Genomic DNA, 20,822 nt, shown 5'->3' with positions numbered 1-20,822 from the left:
CACAATCCACTGAAACAACCTTAGCCACTGGGGGCAGACACCAAAAACAATGGGAACTACGAACCTGCAGCCTGCGAAAAGGAGACCCCAAACACAGTAAGTTAAGCAAAATGAGAAGACAGAGAAACACACAGCAGATGAAGGAGCAAGGCAAAAACCCACCAGACCAAACAAATGAAGAGGAAATAGGCAGTCTACCTGAAAAAGAATTCAGAGTAATGAAAGTAAAGATGATCCAAAATCTTGGAAGTAGAATAGAGAAAATATAAGAAACATTTAACAAGGACCTAGAAGAACTAAAGACAAACAAACAGTAATGAACAACAAAATAAATGAAATTAAAAATTCTCTAGAAGGGAACAATAGCAGAATAACTGAGGCAGAAGAATGGATAAGTGACCTGGAAGATAAAATAGTGGAAATAACTACTGCAGAGCAGAATAAAGAAAAAAAATGAAAAGAATTGAGGACACTCTCAGAGACCTCTGGGACAACATTAAATGCACCAATATTCAAATTATAGGGTTCCCAGAAGAAGAGAAAAAGAAAGGGACTGAGAAAATATATGAAGAGATTATAGTTGAAAACTTCTCTAATATGGGAAAGGAAATAATCAAGTCCAGGAAGCACAGAGTCCCATACAGGATAAATCCAAGGAGATATACGCCAAGGAGAAATACGCCAAGACACATATTAATCAAACTGTCAAAAATTAAATACAAAGAAAACATATTAAAAGCAGCAAGGGAAAAACAACAAATAACACACAAGGGAATCCCCATAAGGTTAACAGCTGATCTTTCAGCAGAAACTCTGCAATCCAGAAGGGAGTGGCAGGACATATTTAAAGTGATGAAGGAGAAAAACCTACAACCAAGATTACTCTACCCAGCAAGGATCTCATTCAGATTTGATGGAGAAATTGAAACATTTACACACAAGCTAAAACTAAGAGAATTCAGCACCACCAAACCAGCTTTACAAAATGCTAAAGGAACGACTCTAGGCAGGAAACACAAGAGAAGGAAAAGACCTACAATAACAAATCCAAAACAATTAAGAAAATGGTAATAGGAACATACATATTGATAATTACCTTAAATGTAAACGGATTAAATGCTCCAACCAAAAGACATAGACTGGCTGAATGGATACAAAAACAAGACCTGTATATATGCTGTCTAGAAGAGACCCACTTCAGACCTAGGGACACATACAGACAGAAAGTGAGGGGATGGAAAAAGATATTCCATGCAAATGGAAACCAAAAGAAAGCTGGAGTAGCAATTCTCATATCAGACAAAACAGACTTTAAAATAAAGTCTATTACAAGAGACAAAGAAGGACACTACATAATGATGAAGGGATCGATCCAAGAAGAAGATATAACAATTGTAAATATTTATGCACCCAACATAGGAGCACCTCAATACATAAGGCAAATACTAACAGCCATAAAAGGGGAAATTGATAGTAACACAATCATAGTAGGGGACTTTAACACCCCACTTTCACCAATGGACAGATCATCCAAAAGAACAATAAATAAGGTAATACAAGCTTAAAATGATACATTAAACAAAATGGACTTAATTGATATTTATAGGACATTCCTTCATAAGCCAGCAATGAAGGAAATGATCCCAATAGCACAGGCACACACACATCTACACAGGTCACACGTCCACTCTTTCCCTGACGGAAGCTGAGGCTCATTCTCTGCATATTTTTTGGCCTCTTCTGAGGACAGGGCCAGGTCAACTGTGTCCATTGTTGTATTTCCAGGTACCCTGCACTGTTCCTAGCAGAAAATGCATGCTGCATATATATTTGTTGAATGAATAAATGAATGAAAAAGCACCGAGTCCTAACTGCCAAAATGCGGATGAGCAGCCAAACGTTGCTGAACACCTCTCACCCAGCTAATCCTGTTCCTAAAAGACAGATGAGTTAAACAAAAAATAAGAAACAAACAAACAATGGCAAACCCAGATCTGTAGAGAAACAAAGTCAGATCTAAAAGTGTATCTCGGGACTTCCCTGGTGGTGCAGTGGATGAGAATCCACCTGCCAATGCAGGGGACATGGGTTCGAGCCCTGGTCCCGGAAGATCCCACATGCCACGGAGCAACTAAGCCCATGCGCCACACTACTGAGCCTGCGCTCTAGAGCCCGCAAACCACAACTACTGAAGCCCACGTGCCACAACTACTGAGCCCGTGTGCCACAGCTACTGAAGCCCATGCGCCTAGAGCCCATGCTCCACAACAAGGGAAGCCACTGCGATGAGAAACCCGCACACTGCAACAAAGAGTAGCCCCCGCTTGCTACAACCAGAGAAAGCCCGTGCACAGCAACGAAGACCCAACGCAGCCAAAAGTAAATAAATAAAAGTGTATCTCTTATTGGTTTTGTACTTTGGGGAATTCTGCCTGGCATGTTCTCTTAGCCTGAGGCAATAAGGAAAACTAAAAGGCAAAATGTTCTTACATCCTTCACCACTCTGGCAGAATAGTTCAAGTTTCTATGTGGGGTAGTAAAAACTGAACCTGATTCCTAATCCTGGTCTTATTCCAATTATGTCTCTGGATCTTCTACAAACCCCTCCCATGGTCTGGCCAGTTCTGAAATGGCAGCAATTCATTTAATCCTCGTCCCCACTCTTCCTTGGAAGCACAGAGACTTTTGGGTAATCTACGTGAATCCACTGATTCAAGGCAAGGGAATAAACACTGCTGAACTAAAAGCTTCCCAGAAGGCGGTACCAGAAATTACTGTGTAATGGACACAGAAGCCTTCAACCAGTGGATGGAAAGAACATCACAGGCAGAAAACAGAGCCTGAGTAAGGGCACCAACGTGAAATGTCATGGTTACAACAAATGGTCCTTACTGCTTCCTAGCATGTGAACTTGGGCAACTTATTTAACCTTTCTGAGCCTCTGTGTCCTCATCTATAAAATGAGAACAATAATAGCACCACTTCACAGGGCGCTTGTGAAGATTCACTGATATAATGGATATCAAAGTGCCTACCCTAGTGCCAGATATAGAGTAAGGACACAATAAATGCTTGTAAACAAAGTGTGATAAGAGACAGAAAGTAGAATAGTGGTTACCAGGGGCTGGGGGCAGGGGGAAATGAGGATACAGTTTAATGGGGACAGGGTTTCAGTTTGGGATGATGAAAACCTGGAAATGAAGAGCGACGATGGTTGCACAGCAATGTGAATGTATTTAATGCCACTCGATTGTAGGCTTAAAAAATGTTAAAATAGTAAATTTTATGTTACGTATATTTTACTACCACAATAAAAAATGCAAACAAAACAAAACAAAAGTAAAGCGAAAGGCCTACCCGGCAAAGCATCACAGTGTGACTGAAATCGAGACTACTTAGGAAGGGAGGTGGGAGCCAGAACACAGGCTGAGGAGAAATGTGAACTTGATCTACGAAGTGCCCTGTGGGAACACTTGGAAGTGCTATGACTTGAACTTGTATTTTAAAAAGGTATAACTGATATTGCTATTTTATAAATATCACCCTGGAGTGGATTAGATGGCTAGAAAGAAGTTGAGGCTGAAAGAAGGATGTCAGACTTCTGCTGTTTAAAATGTGGTCTCCAGCTCGGCAGAATGGGTCCTACCTGAAATCATAGTCTCAGGCTGCTCCAGAACTGCCAAATCAGAATCATCATGGTGCAAAGATCTCCAGGTAGCACCTATGCACAGTAACCTTTGGGAAGCACTGGGCTAGAAGACCTGAGGAGTTCGGCTGGGAGAGGCTGAGGACTCGAAGCAGGGTGGAGCCACAACGGCCGATGTTTATGGGGTTTACTACACACGTAGCTAGGTGTGAGTATTTCACGAACCATCATTCAATCCTCGCAACAGTCCTGTGCATAAGGTGTTATTACTCTCACTTCCCACATGGAATACTATTCAGCCATAACACAGAAGGAAATCCTGCCATTTGCGACAACATGGATGGATCTTGAGTGCGTTAGGCTAAGCGAAGTAAGTCAGACGGAGAAAAACAAATACTGTATGATCTCACTCATATGTGGAATCTAAAAACAAACAAAGAAGCAAACAAACCTCACAGAAACAGAAAACAGACCAGTGGTTTCCACAGGCAGGGCATGGAGGGGGGATGGAGGGAAATAGATGACTGAAGTCAAAAGGCACAAACTTGCAGTTATAAAGTAAATAAGTTCTGGGGAGGTGATGTACAGCGTGGTGACTACAGTTAACAATACTGCATTGTATACTGAAAGGTGCTCAGAGAGTAGATCTTAAAAGGTTTCATCATAAGGAAAAGATTTTAACTATGTGAGGTGATGGATAGTAACTAAATTTATTGCAGTCATCATTTCACAATATATAATACATATATCAAATAATTATGTTGTATACCTTAAACTTATACAATGTTATGTGTCAATTATATCTAAATAAAACTGGGAAAAAAGTTTTAAAATTGCAGTTGAAATAATTGGTCTGAGGTTACACAGCTAGTACCTGACAGAAGTGGGATTTGAATGAGTCTGTGTACATTTGCTTCATCATCTCCACTGTACTGCTTTTCAAACCTCAGGGAAAATGAGCTCTCCTTGTCTTGCTACAGTACCCACTTTCTTTCTTTTATTAAACCCTGAGATGATTACTCTGAAAGCTCTCTAAACTATTTTGGAAGCCCACTGTTGTAGAAGACAACATACGAATAGATGGGACACGTCTGAGCTTTCCGGCCACCCACCACTCAGATGCAGTCTTCTACATCCTGTCTCCCAGCCTTTGCCTGGGTTGTACATGAAATCCCTAAGTAATCTCAATAAGTAATCTGTAATTTGTCCATGGTCAAACTGACTGTCTCTTCAACAACCCTGTCCTCCCAAATACCAAGGCTACCTAGGAATCCGGTTGATCAACAGCAGGGAGGTAATCTAATGTTTGTTCCTGTCCCTTCCTCATTTATCAACAGACTCAATATTTCCTTCCCTTGGTTGCAACTACAGGAGTTCTCCAGAATTAAATTTCCACATGCATTGTACAGTAATTCTCTAAAAGGAGTAGAAAGTCAAATTCTTCACCTTTACCAAGATAGTAGCAGAGAAAAATCCCAGTTGTAGGACCAAAGTCCTAAGCATGAGCATCGTCAATCTAGTCCTACACACGAAGGTTGCCAAGCTACCTTCTGTAACTCTCTTCTTTCTCTGCCCCTATTTGGGCCCGTCTGATCAGCATCCACCTCTGTACTAATCCTGTTCCTCCTCCTAAAGCCCTCCCCTGGGTCCTCTGCTATCCCAGACTGATGGAGAGGCCCTGATCTCTGCAGTAAGCAACTTATTTGATTCCCACAACATTTCTATGAGGTCTGCTCTAATGTTATCATCTCAGTTTCTCAGGAAAACGAGGCACAGGAAGGAAGCCCAAGATCACCCAGCTAGTAAAGGGTACATCAGAGGTTTGAATCCAGAGAGACAGGCCTTGGCGTTAAAAACTACACTCGACCACCTTCCATCCTTATGTCACTGTTTCTAAGAAGTATTCCCAGATCTCCCCTAAATCTTTCCTTTGAAGACCCCTACACAAACTGTGTCCTGTGTGTAAGCTTCCTCAGGGCAGTTGGACTCTTACCCTGCTTTCTATATCCTAAACTACCTAGAACTGTTCTCCATACACACAAAGCACTGGGTATTTGTTTAATCCAATTAAATGTACGTAAGTACAAAATACGATATAGAGAACTTCGTTACCTCTCGTGAGAGTGTTGACACAAACTATTTGACCTTAACAGCTCTCCCTTTTCTTTGCAAAGTTTGCAGTGACTGAGTATGGTCCCATACACCCAGATGACAGAAGAGAGGAAATGGGAATTTAGAATGCCAAAAATCAAAGGGATGTGGTCTCTAGGAGTCCCAGGATTTTAGAGAATAAATACTTTCTGAAAAAATCCAACCTATTCAATGTCCAAAGTGAATTCTGTGTGAGGCTTACCAACCCTAGCATGTCTTAAACTGTTTCAAAGGGTTAGAGGATGTGTAATGGCCTATGGAAGCATTTACAAGATAAATGGATTCCAAGTTTCTAGCATTTTTAAACTGCTGCTCCAAACTATCTTAAACTGTCCAGGGCTACCTCCATTTCCGAAACGCAACAGGAAGTGCAGCCTCGGTTTGATTTCCGCTAAAAGAACGAGGCATCTCTGAGGACTTCACTTCCTGGAAAAGCAGAATTGATCCCAAGTCTCTGCTGCTCTGATGTGCATGGTATGTTTGCTAGTTACTATAGCTGGACAATGAAAATGAGCCCTATAGATATCCAGGTGACAAACAAGATTTTTAACATTTTAAGTAGAATTCAATCAGCCTGTATAACTTAATGTTTTTCATTATTCCCAAAGCATGTCCTAGTATTAAACCTACATACCAATCCTTAGAGAATCCCTAACCCCTGAGATGGAGAAAAGGAGCTTTAATGATGGAAGATTCATGGGGATAATATTTCTGTTTTGCTTCTGGATGGCCTGTCTGGTACTATCCTTCCCTGACCCATCCTTCAACCTCTATTATCAGGGCTAGACTTCACTTCGCAATTAGAGTGATCTACTGTGGGGTTTGGAGGGGAGTTGTAATTTTTCCAGAAATAAATTTCTATTTTTTCTTTACTGTGGTATAATTGACAAATAAAACTGTATATATTTAAATGTACAATGTGATGATTTTATATATGTATAGGCTATGAAATGATTACCACAGTCAAGTTAATTAACACATCCATCACCTCACATAATTATCTTTGGGGTGTGGGGGGGCGGTGAGAACACAAAATCTACTCTCTTAGCAAACTTCAAGTACGGCATTATTAACTGTAGTCACACTGCTGTACATTAGATCTCCAGAACTTATTCTGGGAAGTTTGTACTCAAAAATATTTTTTGTGGTCCCTACATTTATAGCTATGGCACTGTATATCAACCTTGATTTTCTATTAATCCATGAAATTTGTAATTGACATTTTAAAAATCTAGCTGAGAATGAATATAAAGCATCAGTATATTTTTGTCATAGCTCTTTTATATCTTCTTTTGATTTCCCCTAGACTTCATCTGAATTCTCTTAGGACTAGGACATATGGAAAGCACCATCACTTGAAAAGCTAAAGGACTGCATTTATTCAAAATGCATTCACAGAGTGCCTACATTATGCCTGGCTTGGCAATACCAAGCATGGGAATCCAGAGATGAGGGTGACATAGTCTCTGCTCTTGTAAAGTTCATAGTCGATAAAGGGAAGCATTTAAACCACTAATTATAACCCCTCTATTAAAAAGGATTTCATCAAGTTAAAACAGTCTGTGAATTCCAAAAAACACAAAAACAAAAACAGCAGCAAGAAAAAAACATGTAAAACTGAAAAATACTGCAAACTTTTCAATTTAATTACCGAGAGTATATTGCTATCCTTCCTCTTTGAAATCACAAAGAAACTAGGGTGGGACTTGCTAGCAAGCTGTCTTCAGGCCCCTTGCTATAGGAGATCCTTGGAGATGAAAACATTCTCATTATGTTATTCTTGTATTTAAGCAATAACCTCCCTTGGGATAGGGCTCGGATTCAACCATATTTACTGAATTTAGCTTTATAACTGTAGGAAGATAGAAGACTTTTCAGAAAAGTTAAACATAGGAATAACATTAGGTGACATTTGTTAAGCACTTATTACATCCCAGGCCCTATTATTATCTTGCCCATTTTATATATGAGGAAAATGGGGTCCAGAGAGGTTAGCTAACTTTCTCAGGGCCACCCTGAGAGTCAGTGGCGGTGCCTGAGCATTCTCTCACTAGCATATGGCCTCTCCATGACTTAGCACTGGCCCTCTTTCAACACTTTACCCATCTGCAAATGTCACGTGTCGTCTCCCATCTACTCTCCTCGCACCCTCCCCTCCATTCTCCATCTGTGAGCTTCCCACTGACTAGGAATAAGCACGAACATCTCATGTTTCTCCCAATTCTGGTTCCCTAGCCTATCAACAAATTACTTTGAAGTTCTGTAGCAATCACATTTACGTCCAATAGCCTTTCTGCAATTGATCATGTCCTTGAAATTCACCAAAAATCATAAATATGCTGACAAACTGTCTAAACACATCAATGCCCTTTGCTGAAAAACAGAGGAGTTTGGTTTCTATCCTGGTGAGAGCCCAGTCCCTTGACAGTGATTTGTGAGACACAAGATTTGAGTATTTGAGAATCTCTGGTCTATAGCAAAGAGTGACAGTCCAGTGTACTTCAAGACTCTAGACATCATTGAGGCTGAAGCACAAGAGCACTTGGGCTTTGTAGGTGGTAAGAATCTTGAAGCGCATTCCATCAATTCCCTCCCACCTCTCCTTCCTCCAGTGCTTGGAGATGATGGGTCCCAAGCCCCTGCTACACCTCTCTCCCTGCTACACCTCTCTCCCACCTAAGAGATCTCCCAGAGCCCTTTTGAGTGTTTGTTGCTGCCATTATCCAAGTGGACCATGGCATCAAACTAAGGCTAAGACTCTTAGACTCATTCAAGATCCAAGGACACATTGTTGAGAATAGTTCCTGACGTCTCCTAGAGTCAGACATTGAAATAGAAAAATGTCCTTATCTACCCTTGACACATCACAACTCTGCCCCATTTCAGCTACTCACTGATACTGTGCAAAATTGAGCTAACAAAGCTGGTTGTGCGTTGCCTCTCTTTCTAGGCATAGTCATGGACACTTTTCTCTTCTACCCTATTATTTTTCTCTCCCCCCTTTCACCATTTAGTCCCCATGTTCCAATATTGGTTCATCTCTAAAAGAATCAACCCAGGAATTTACCAAAAATTAAGAATGAGAAACTCAAAAAGCATAATAGATAGCTCATCTGTAAGAAATAGTGTAGAGAGAACATGTTAAAGGGAAAAGGTCCACAGGAGAAAATTCTACCTCCTAATATGCTGGTTCTCTTTACCAGACAGCTCTTATGTAAAAAGTAGACACAATTTTGGAAGTAAATATAAGTTTCCCCTCATCAGATAACACATCTTTCCTGCGGAGTTGTGTGTAAGTGAAATCCTATTTATTCATCTGACATTTGATAGAAGTTTTCTAAGTGTGAACTCTATGGCAGACTCTGGGGTATAAAGAGATGAAGCTGAGAGATCAGACTTGTAAATAGATAACTACAAGGTCGAAAGTGGCAAGATTTAAATTCATATAAAATGCTCTGGAAGCTGAGAGGAGGGAATAGAGACAAGGAGCACAGAGGAAACACAGGACTAAATAGAGACACAGAAGCTGGAATCAGATGTTACAGGTAGCAAGAGTGCACCTGGGCGAAAGTAACTATACATTTCCTTAAATGCAACCCCCTGAACTCTGCCACTGTGAAGCTCAGGGTTCCCTGACTATTAGAAAGCTCAGGCTGCCAGTCTTAGAACCACAGAGAAAGTAGACTAAACTGCGATAGAGGAGAGGAGAGCAAACCATTATCAAAGAAAAACTATTTTGATCCACTGTATTTCAACAGAACTTCGATTTCAATCCGTCGAGGAAAACCAATGTGCATAATGTTGTCTAACAATAAAAATAATGTAAAGCACTAAAGTACAGCCTCCAAAATTCCAGGAGAAGAGAAGCTCTTTTTTTTTTCGCTGTGTAGGGAACCGCTGACCCCAAGAAGATGGGCTGTTGGCTGTGAGTGGCCCCTGTCCACACAGGCCTAGAGGTCCGCGATGCCTGAAGACCAGCATGCAGGAGTCTGAACTGCGCAGGTGCATGCTGCATGACTCCGCTTCCAAGCTCCCCAGAATTGGTTCCCCGGGTCTGGAGCCTGTAGGGATAGGCTGGGCCTCGGGCAGGGACTTCCGGGGCTGACTCCAGGCTGCCAGGGTCCATCCTGCTCCTAAAGTGAGTTGCTAATAAAGAAGCTCTTTCTTGCCTGCCCACCTGCCTTGGACCTCCCCTCCTCACTTTGGCCCAAAAATTGTTTTTGGATGAGTGAATAAATGAATAAATGAAGTAATCATGCTTTAATATTGGTTAAAGCATTGGAATTTGAAAATGATTACATAAATAATTAGTTGAATCAAGATTATCCCCATGTTACTTTCACGTCGATATCTGTATGCCTCCTTCCCTAAAATGTCTAGGGCTTTTAGATTTCCTACATAGTAATTCCTCTGCCCCTTACAAAAGCTGAGTAATAACTTATCCTTTGACTTGGATTCTATAGATCTGCATAACACTTTAAAACTCTTCCATTATTACTCGTGGGGGTACAAGTTTACTGCACATTATATTAGAATTTATAGAAACTAAAGGTTATTCTAGTCACTCATCTAATTCAAAGATTTGATAAAAATGACCAAGATACACCACAACTAAATAAAAGGCTTATGTTAAACTTTCAAGTTTTTTATTTACGAGCTTTTACTGGCTCATAAGATAAACATTTGGTATAAAACTGTCCACATTAGATCTACCTTATATGCAACATAAGCAGACGCTGACTTTTAAAAACTCTGTATTAAATAGAATGCAAATCATATTCATTGAAAAGAAAACTCACTGAAACTTGAAGCCAAGTATTTCAAAATTTTGCAGTATGAGAAAATTACTTTTTACTGTTTCCTTAAAAAAAAAAGTTAATTTGTCCAACCTTAGGCAAACTCACTTTTCCACAGTGGAAAAAGATGGGTTCTCAGAAACATGGAATTGAATTTGTTCTGTGGCTCAGCAAAGGATTCTTTAAAAAAAAATCAAGTAATTCTTGATATTCTGAAACTCTCTTCTTTAACTCTGGTCCGAAGCAACACACTTTCCAGGCTTCATTGGAAGAGGGGATCCTCTTTGTTTGTCACAGGTGTGATGCTGGTCCCCCTGAACCTCCTCTCCAAAGACATGGACTCAGTTACCAAAGCCTGTCCTCTCAAAACCACTAAGTGGAGAGGGGGAGGGGAGAGATCTCTGGCGAATCGCATCCCTGAGCAGCAGCATCTAAGAACAGAGGGGACCATGTCAACAAATCTCATTCTCGGTTTGGGGGGTTGGGTCGTTTTCTGTCCTCATCTCAGCAGCAGAAAAAGTGCTAAGCCTAGAAAGACAGTTTCTGAACCGATTGGAGCTAGCCCAGCAGTTTTTGCTACCTCCAAACCTGCCAGAGCCTAAATCAATGCAAACATTCATGGTCTGTTTTCCTAAGAGTTGCGATTAACTGCTGGTCTTCTTCTTGCTCAGAAAGGGCTGGCAAATCTTATTCCTGGGGATTTCCAGAATACTAAGGCCAGATGCCATTGCTCACATATATGAAATAGCCTAGTACAAGTAACCCAAGGCTTTCCTAGAGGTCATTACTCCCACAGAGCACTAGCACCAAACGGTGTTAAAAGGTGTGCAGCAAAAGTAAAAGTGAAGTGTTCCTTGGTTGGGTACGTTTGGAAAATGATGAGTTAAATATAGTGAAGCAGATTTCTTGATTACAAGACATCTCAGGGCTTTTCATAGGTTTAGGATCACTGGGAACATGTCTTTGTTTTGATTTATCTCCCATCCTCAAGCACCTTCGATGGCCAAAGACATTTTAACTTAGGAATGACACAAAGGAAAATCTGAAAACCTAACAATAAATATTTAATAAGCTCTGGGATAAAAATGCTAGTCTGGGAGCCCCCCAAAGTTTATAAAGGGTCCAGGGAAAGATGAATGTGGTAACTACACAGGCCACTTTTAACTAGTTTACTGGTCTCAGTCCCAGGTACTCCCAAAAAAGTGCCCAGCATAGCCTGCACTATGGATAAAGCACTCTCACTTAAACTTCTCTTTTAAAGAACTATTACAAGGAGTGCTTGCTTCAGCTGCACATATTCCAAAATTGGAATGATACAGAGAAGATTAGCATGGCACTTTGCAAGGATGACGGACAAATTTGTGAAGCATTCCATATTTTTTCCATGTTCATTATGCTTCAATAAATCTGAAATTTAAAAAAGAGAAAACAGGAAAGACTTTCTTCCAACATAAAAAAGAGCAATTGCAATGACTGTGCATTACATATGTTTCTCTTTCAGAATTATCTATGTAAGGTAATGTTCTCCTTTTTGCAAACAGTATGAACCATAAATTAATATGACCTTAATCTCTGACGTCTAAATAACTTCGAAGCCAGGAACAAGGTAAAAGCTGTCCATCAGGTGTATCACCACATTGGAATTCCTATACTAAGGAAATATTCCCAGTATGGAATTTCAAGGGTGCACAAGGACAACTTGTGTATCTATTGAGATGTTTTTATAAAATGAGCAACTTGGCATGAGACACATCTAAGTCCCATGCAATTTTTGAAAATGCAATTATTTATGGAACTCACCGGTTGAATACTTGGGAAAATGCCCCCTTTGGAAGAAATGGGTGACATTGAGTATAACTGTTACATCCTAAGATTTATAAATTTATTTTTCATATTTATTTTCATTACAGAAGTATCAAAGTTCCCAGGGTACCTAAACACCATATTACATTAATTGCAATAAATATATGTTACGTTTTATTTTATACATCACAGTTCAAAGGAAATATGTACGTTGATTTTCTTTTTTGACATCTTTATTGGAGTATAATTGCTTTAAAATGGTGTGTTACTTTCTGCTTTATAACAAAGTGAATCAGTTATACACATACATATGTTCCCGTATCTCTTCCCTCTTGCATCTGCCTCCCTCCCACCCTCCCTATCCCACCCCTCTAGGTGGTCACAAAGCACCCAGCTGATCTCCCTGTGCTATGCGGCTGCTTCCCACTAGCTATGTATTTTACGTTTGGTAGTGCATATATGTCCATGCCACTCTCTCGCTTCGTCACAGCTTACCCTTCCCCCTCCCCATATCCTCAAGTCCATTCTCTAGTAAGTCTGCGTCTTTATTCCCGTCTTACCCCTAGGTTCTTCATGACCTTTTTTTTTTCCCTTAGATTCCATATATATGTGTTAGCATACGGTATTTGTCTCTCTCTTTCTGACTTACTTCACTCTGTATGACAGACTCTAGGTCCATCCACCTCACTACAAATAACTCAATTTCGTTTCTTTTTATGGCTGAGTAATATTCCATGGTATATATGTGCCACATCTTCTTTATCCATTCATCCGATGATGGACACTTAGGTTGCCTCCATGTCCTGGCTATTGTAAATAGAGCTGCAATGAACATTTTGGTACATGACTCTTTTTGAATTATGGTTTTCTCAGGGTATATGCCCAGTAGTGGGATTGCTGGGTCATATGGTAGTTCTATTTGTAGTTTTTTAAGGAACCTCCATACTGTTCTCCATAGTGGCTGTATCAATTTACATTCCCACCAACAGTGCAAGAGGGTTCCCTTTTCTCCACACCCTCTCCAGCATTTATTGTTTGTAGATTTTTTGATGATGGCCATTCTGACCGGTGTGAGATGATATCTCATTGTAGTTTTGATTTGCATTTCTCTAATGATTAATGATGTTGACCATTCATTCATGTGTTTGTTGGCAATCTGTATATCTTCTTTGGAGAAATGTCTATTTAGGTCTTCTGCCCATTTTTGGATTGGGTTGTTTGTTTTTTTGTTATTGAGCTGCATGAGCTGCTTGTAAATTTCGGAGACTAATCCTTTGTCAGTTGCTTCATTTGCAAATATTTTCTCCCATTCTGAGGGTTGTCTTTTGGTCTTGTTTATGGTTTCCTTTGCTGTGCAAAAGCTTTGAAGTTTCATTAGGTCCCATTTGTTTATTTTTGTTTCCATTTCTCTAGGAGGTGGGTCATAAAGGATCTTGCTGTGATTTATGTCATAGAGTGTTCTGCCTATGTTTTCCTCTAAGAGTTTGATAGTGTCTGGCATTACATTTAGGTCTTTAATGCATTTTGAGTTTATTTTTGTGTATGCTGTTAGGGAGTGTTCTAATTTCATAGTTTTACATGTACCTGCCCAGTTTTCCCAGCACCACTTATTTAAGAGGCTGTCTTTTCTCCACTGTATATTCTTGCCTCCTTTATCAAAGATATGGTGACCATATGTGCGTGGATTTATCTCTGGGCTTTCTATCCTGTTCCATTGATCTTTCTGTTTTTGTGCCAGTACCATACTGTCTTGATTACTGTAGCTTTGTAGTATAGTCTGAAGTCAGGTCCAACAGCACATTAAAAGGATCATACAGCATGATCAAGTGGGGTTTATTCCAGGAATGCAAGGATTCTTCAATATATGCGAATGAATCAACGTGATACACCATATTAACAAATTGAAGGAGAAAAACTATATGATCATCTCAATAGATGCAGAGAAAGCTTTTGACAAAATTCAACACCCATTTATGATAAAAACCCTGCAGAACATAGGCATAGAGGGAACTTTCCTCAACATAATAAAGGCCATATATGACAAACCCACAGCCAACATCATCCTCAATGGTGAAAAACTGAAACCATTCCCACTAAGGTCAGGAACAAGACAAGCTTGCCCACTCTCACAGCTATTATTCAACATAGTTTTGGAAGTTTTAGCCACGGCAATCAGAGAAGAAAAAGAAATAAAAGGAATCCAAATTGGAAAATTAGAAGTAAAGCTGTCACTTTTGCAGATGACATGATACTATACATAGAGTATCCTAAAGATGCTACTAGAAAACTACTAGAGCTAATCAATGAATTTGGTAAAGGAGCAGGATACAAAATTAATGCACAGAAATCTCTGGCATTCCTATACACTAGTGATGAAAAATCTGAAAGTGAAATTAAGAAAACACTCCCATTTACCACTGCAACAAAAAGAATAAAATATCTAGGAATAAACCTACCTAAGGAGACAAAAGACCTGTATACAGAAAATTATAAGACACTGAAGAAAAAAATTAAAGATGATACAAATAGATGGAGAGACATACCATGTTCTTGGATTGGAAGAATCAACATTGTGAAAATGACTCTATTACCCAAAGCAATCTACAGATTCAATGCAATCCCTATCAAACTACCACTGGCATTTTTCACAGAAGTAGAACAAAAAATTTCACAATTTGTATGGAAACACAAAAGATCCCGAATAGCCAAAGCAGTCTTGAGAATGAAAAGTGGAGCTGGCGGAATCAGGCTCCCTGATTTCAGGTTGATTTTTCATTTATGAGAATATATCATCATATACACACCTATATAAATATAATATTAGATGCAAAAAATTTGCATTCAAGTTCAGTTCTCTTTTCATTTGTTCTACAATTGAGTTTACATGCATGTATACATACACACACACACACACACACACATCATTGATCTAAAATCTCCAATTTACCAAAACCAAGACATCTTTTCTTTCCTGCATTTGATTTTATAATTCTCTAAGGGAAATGGGTAGAGTGCTACCTTTAGAGTGTCTAAGTAGAATAAGATACGGTTTGCATTTTAAATCTGTAGCTGGTAAAAATCAATGACATCTCTAAACAGATATTTTTATTATTTGTTTACACAAATAATATTTGCTACACAATTTCACATGTATTCAATTCACCAGTGTTAAGAGTTGATTGTGACTAGTCGAACGATGTTACATCTTGACCTGTGCTTTAACTGAGCACATCTTGATTGTATGAATTATTGAATTATTGACTAATTCAGGTGTTATTATTTTAAAATGCAGTTCATTACTTAGATTTACCCCCAATCACTTACAACTTGGCAATCAGTTTCAAAACACAGAGGACTCTTACTTCCATTAGATTACAAACACACAGTACAATATAAAAAGTAAGTATAAAGCAAAAATCTAAAAGATGAAAGGCATTTTCTTACCCAAGAACGAGAATTGAAGAAACTGGTGAGTGCTGTCTGTGGACACTGGATAGTCTATTCAGTTCACCTTTGAAGAAAGAGATGTTTCTAGATCAAAAATAGCCTTTCTAGCCACACAAGGGAAGTCAACAATCATGTAACTGTACATTTCAAATAAAGATAAGAGAACCTGTTTTCAACTACCAAGACTTCCCAGGTTAGAACTGACTTTGGCACACAGTGCTATGATTCTCATAGCAATGCTATGGGCTGGAGAAACTGGGATTGCTCCTCACCCAAGAATGCTCTTAAACTGCTGCCAGCTTCTCCACGAAGTCAAATTTCTTTAGTCTCTCCCTAATTTCAGCTCCCCATCAATCACAATGGCAGCCTACTTGACCGAAGGCACTAAGCTTTCTCATGCTAACTTGTCCAGTCACCTTGATACAAGCCTAGAGATGATGTTAAGATCTGCCACTATACAAACTCTCCTTTATGTGTATTAGAAAAAAAGTTTACTTGAATCCTTTACATGGTTTTTAGATATGGAAGTGATGTTGATGTTCACAAATTTCTTCTACCAAGTGTTATGGATTTTCTTTGCATTAAACAGGGAGTGTCTCCACCTTCTCTGAGAAACATATAATCCTTGTACTATCTGGATGGTACTAATGCTGAAGCCAAATAGCATGGTCTCCAAATAAAAATCTGTTTCTGATGTTTGCCAAACATACTCCACAGCATCTATGAGGCCTGAAGGGATCTGGGGATCTGGATATATGAATGTGTCCAAAAAGATACCATTTTTCTCAAGATTTTCCAGAATCATGCACATGCTCTCCCCAGATTCCTCTTCCCTCAGCCCTCTGGAGCTCAGTGTCTACTTATCTTTCAGGGCACTTGCTACTTTCTAGGATATCTGATCACTGTTCGAGCCTTTGTCACTGGAGTGTGAGCACAAGGCCAGAATCTGGTCTCGTGACTGCTTGTCCCCAGCACCTGGCACAGAGTGGCAGCTCAAGAGGCATCCACTGAAGGGAACTGGGGCCGCTTCTCAACATGTGACCTCAGTTCACATTGGCCAAAGGGCATCTGCAAGAAGCCGACTGGGTGCCTGTGGTGGCATTCACACCCAATGCTTACTCCACTGGTGACTGGCATCCAGAACTATTGGCTTGGCACAGCTCTGACCTAGAGGAAGAGCCTCTGACAAAATTTGTCATCTGAAACCCGTGAAGCAAGCAAGAGCAGTGACGTGGATCCCGGGGCCCCCACCTAGTTAGGTAGGTTTGGGTTTGGCTTCGTTTACTAGGCTGATTCTATCTCACCTCATTGCAGATAAGATCACGTTACTAAAGGGAGAACACAAGGGGTTCCATATGTTTGTTAATATGCGAATGTGCATATCATATCATGGTTACATGTGTTCTCTTTGCAGCTTTTAAACATCCCTCATAGTCAAACTGTCTCAGCTTGTCACCCAAGGCCCTCTACAATATGACCCAACTCACCTCTTCAGCCACACCATAGCTTACGTCTTCTGAATTCCAGGAAGTATGCACCATCACTCAGTCACACACACTCTTCCATCCACCCACCCAGGCTTCGCTCAGGACAGTCTCCCTGCCTAGAAGGCCCTTCTCCACATCTTTACTAATTGAAGCCATATCTATCCTTCAAGGCACATTCTCCAAAGCACCTTCTCCAAGAAGCACTTTCTGATCCCCTCTCCTGTAGTCCTGATGGCACCTGCCCTATCTGGCCCTGTATGAAAGTCACATGTTGTCAGTTTCTCCCCTCAGTGCAGGGAATAAGATTAGTTCCTCCCTACAATACATGGCTGTCTGAACCTAGCCTGCAAAACTGTGAAGAATAAATTGCATTCAGCTCGTTGAGGACTGTGACAAGAGTTTTCTCTTTCTCCAGAGACCCTAAGATTCAGGAAAAGAATAATCTAAGGTATAGAAAAAGATGTAGGAAAAAATGTAGGAGAGATGACAATATGTAGATAGCCATCTCTCGTTACATAAAGGTATATTTTAAGTGAACCACTGAAAGAGATCTTAGTGAATCATTTAATTAAGAATCTGGGGACTTCCCTGGTCGTCCAGTGGTTACGACTCTGCACTTCCACTGCATGGGGCATGGGTTCGATCCCTGGTCGAGGAATTAAAACCCTGCATGCCGTGTGGTGCAGCCAAAAAAAAAGGAATCTAATAGGTAAGTTTTCTCTGTTTTCAGTCCATTTTCAGATTAAAATCTGAGAATCAACTATTGAAACAAACTGAAGAAAATTATACAGGAACTCTTCATAGCAGAACTTTCTAAACAGGAAGAATCACATATACAAACTCACAGAAATACTGAATTTGAGTCAAGAACCTGAAAGTATTACATATTACACTGGAGTATTTTAGGCCACTCTTGGTCCATATTTATTAAGCTTCACTCTACTTGACTCCATAGGAAGTTACCAAGGAAGCAAGAATTCTGTTTTCAGGACATTGAGTCCTATGCTTCTGGTTTCTGGACAAATTGAGGTGTCTTCAGCAATTTCAAGTGCTTCCATGGATTTAGTTATTTGTTCATGTCCCAAATAGTTATCGACTATGTGCAAGGCACTGTGCCAGCTTGTTTTTGTTGCTGTTGTTAGCACTTACAGCTAGAAGACCGGGCTTCCCTGGTGGCGCAGTGGTTGAGAGTCCGCCTGCCAATGCAGGGGACACGGGTTCGTGCACCGGTCTGGGAAGATCCCACATGCCGCAGAGCGGCTGGGCCCGTGAGCCATGGCCGCTGAGCCTGCGCGTCCGGAGCCTGTGCTCCGCAACAGGAGAGGCCACAGCAGTGAGAGGCAAGCGCACAGAAAAAAAAAAAAAAAAAAAAAAAAAAAAAAAAAAGCTAGAAGACCTACAGAGAAACAATAATTATTTCAAAGACCTACATAACTGTCAAAATAATTCTTTAAAAATTGAGAAGGGGGGACTTCCCTGGTGATGCAGTGGTTAAGAATCCTCCTGCCAATGCAGGGGACGTGGGCTCGAGCCCTGGTGCAGGAGGATCCCACATGCCGCGGAGCAACTAAGCCCATGCACCACAACTACTGAACCTGCGCTCTGGAGCCCGTGAGCCACAACTACTGAAGCCCGTGTGCCACAACTACTGAAGCCTGTGCACCTAGAGCCCGTGCTCCGCAACAAGAGAAGCCACTGCAATGAGAAGCCCGTGCACCGCAACGAAGAGTAGCCCCCGCTCGCCGCAACTAGAGAAAGCCCACCAGCAGCAACAAAGACCCAACACAGCCAAAAATAAATGAAAATAAAAAATTGAGAAGGTGGAATATTGAAAAGTAAAAGAACCAAATGGGGAAACTGATGTGGTCAGACAGGCTGGGTTCTCTAACTGAAGATGTTAACATTTTAATTTAATTTGTAAGCTAGTTGGGCACTACAGCAAATTTCTGAGAAGGGACTATACGATCAAAGCAACTTTAAGAGAGATGATACCACGGGCTGAAGCAGACAGGCTGAAGAAAGCCGTGAGTTTAGCAGGTCTACTGAAGGAACAGAAGAAAGTTGCGAGAGAGGACAGATTTCAGACATGGCATAAAGGAGGCAGACAAAAATGAGAAGAGACAAAGAATGGGTTACAAGGCAGATGTGATACTGCCGTTATGGGCCTGGGGGCAGCGGGGGCTCAAGAGGCTGAAGGTCACAAGGTCAAAGGTGTCCTTTACTAGAGGGAAACTGGGTTACAGAAGAGTCTGGAGAGAAAATTCACCAGCTGTGGGTTCTCTTGCTTGTTTAGGCATCAATGAAACATGTAGGAAAACCCACCCTCTATTTGATAAGAATTATCGATTCGACCAATAGATAAGAACAATAGTTGGACACATGACTTGGCGATCTCTTCTAGTTTATTCTATAAGACGCACACAAAGAATATTTGAAATTCGACTCATCACTATAGTGCCCCAAGGGACTGACCTGAGGAGGGGAATATAAGACCTTGGAAATATTCAATGAGAAGGATAGAGGGAGTGAGCGGCAGCCGGGAGAGAGAAGAGAGCCCAAGCAAGCGAGGAGCACAGACCAAGCAGCTTCTCCACCCCGGAAAATTAAGAGGAAGTCCAGGATCAGGAAAGAAACCAGGAGAGAACTGGAAACAACAGACACATTCAATTTATTAGTACTAGCATTTTACAAAACCAGTTCTATCTGCTTTTCTTCCTGGAAACACCTAACCTGGGTGATCTCCCTCCCAGCCCTGCACAAAGCCCATCTGCCCAGAAAGGCTTAGCTGGCCTCTGTCACGGGGGCCTTTGGACAAAGAAGAGGGATTTGCATAAAGGTGGTCTGCTGAGTACAGCCCCTATTTGAGGCCTTGCAGCGTTGAAAGAGCCATTCTCCAACCTGGCAGTGTAATCCTAATGGAGAGCTTTTGTCCCCCAGGCTGTGGTGGGCCGCTTTATTCAGCTGACAATCCACAGTGAAAGAGTGAATGAACCATCTCCTCTTGGTAACACTCAGGCAGCTGGCAGTCCACAGGCTGAGGGCTTACCCAATACGAGGCAGGACAATTGTCAGCCTCAGACGCAAAAGGTGCTCCACGAGGGAGTGCCTACTTGTAGTGCTCCTGGCTGCATGCTGGGCACTCACCACTCAAGACCAAGGTCCTGGGGCCCGACCTCCGCAGAGGAAAGGGGCTGAGGGAGCTGGGAGCTCCAGCAAAGCCATTCCCTACAATACTTGCTAAAGAGATCAAAAACCTTTCAGCATCTTGAAGGCCCTTCGACAGTTTTGTAGAACTCTATAATCATTTCTTATTAGAACGCTGGGAAAGAGCCAGGTTTCTGGTTTCTTTTGTGATTTCATTTTTTTTAAAGAAATTGATTTTTGTTTTCTTCCTTTTGAGAGTGTTAAATTTACAAAACAGAATGGAGACTCAACGCAAACAATTCTCACTCAGAGGCACATACTGCCGTTTCAGATGATTTCTTTCCAGTC

The 20,822-nt window shown here is 40.9% G+C and overlaps 1 non-coding gene across 1 annotated transcript; it reads left to right on the top strand.

Annotated features, from left to right (window-relative positions):
- The first annotated feature begins 11,868 nt into the window (after positions 1-11,868).
- LOC113615539 (U6 spliceosomal RNA) lies at positions 11,869-11,974 on the top strand. Its single transcript, XR_003431042.1, has one exon. It is a non-coding gene; the product is annotated as a U6 spliceosomal RNA (small nuclear RNA).
- The last annotated feature ends 8,848 nt before the right edge of the window (positions 11,975-20,822 follow it).

This window comes from Aethalodelphis obliquidens, unplaced genomic scaffold (genome assembly GCF_003676395.1).
Source record: "Aethalodelphis obliquidens isolate GAN/ISIS:26980383/991018 unplaced genomic scaffold, ASM367639v1 scaffold118, whole genome shotgun sequence".
Taxonomy (NCBI): Eukaryota; Metazoa; Chordata; class Mammalia; order Artiodactyla; family Delphinidae; genus Aethalodelphis; species Aethalodelphis obliquidens.
This window is presented reverse-complemented; position numbering and strand designations above follow the sequence as displayed.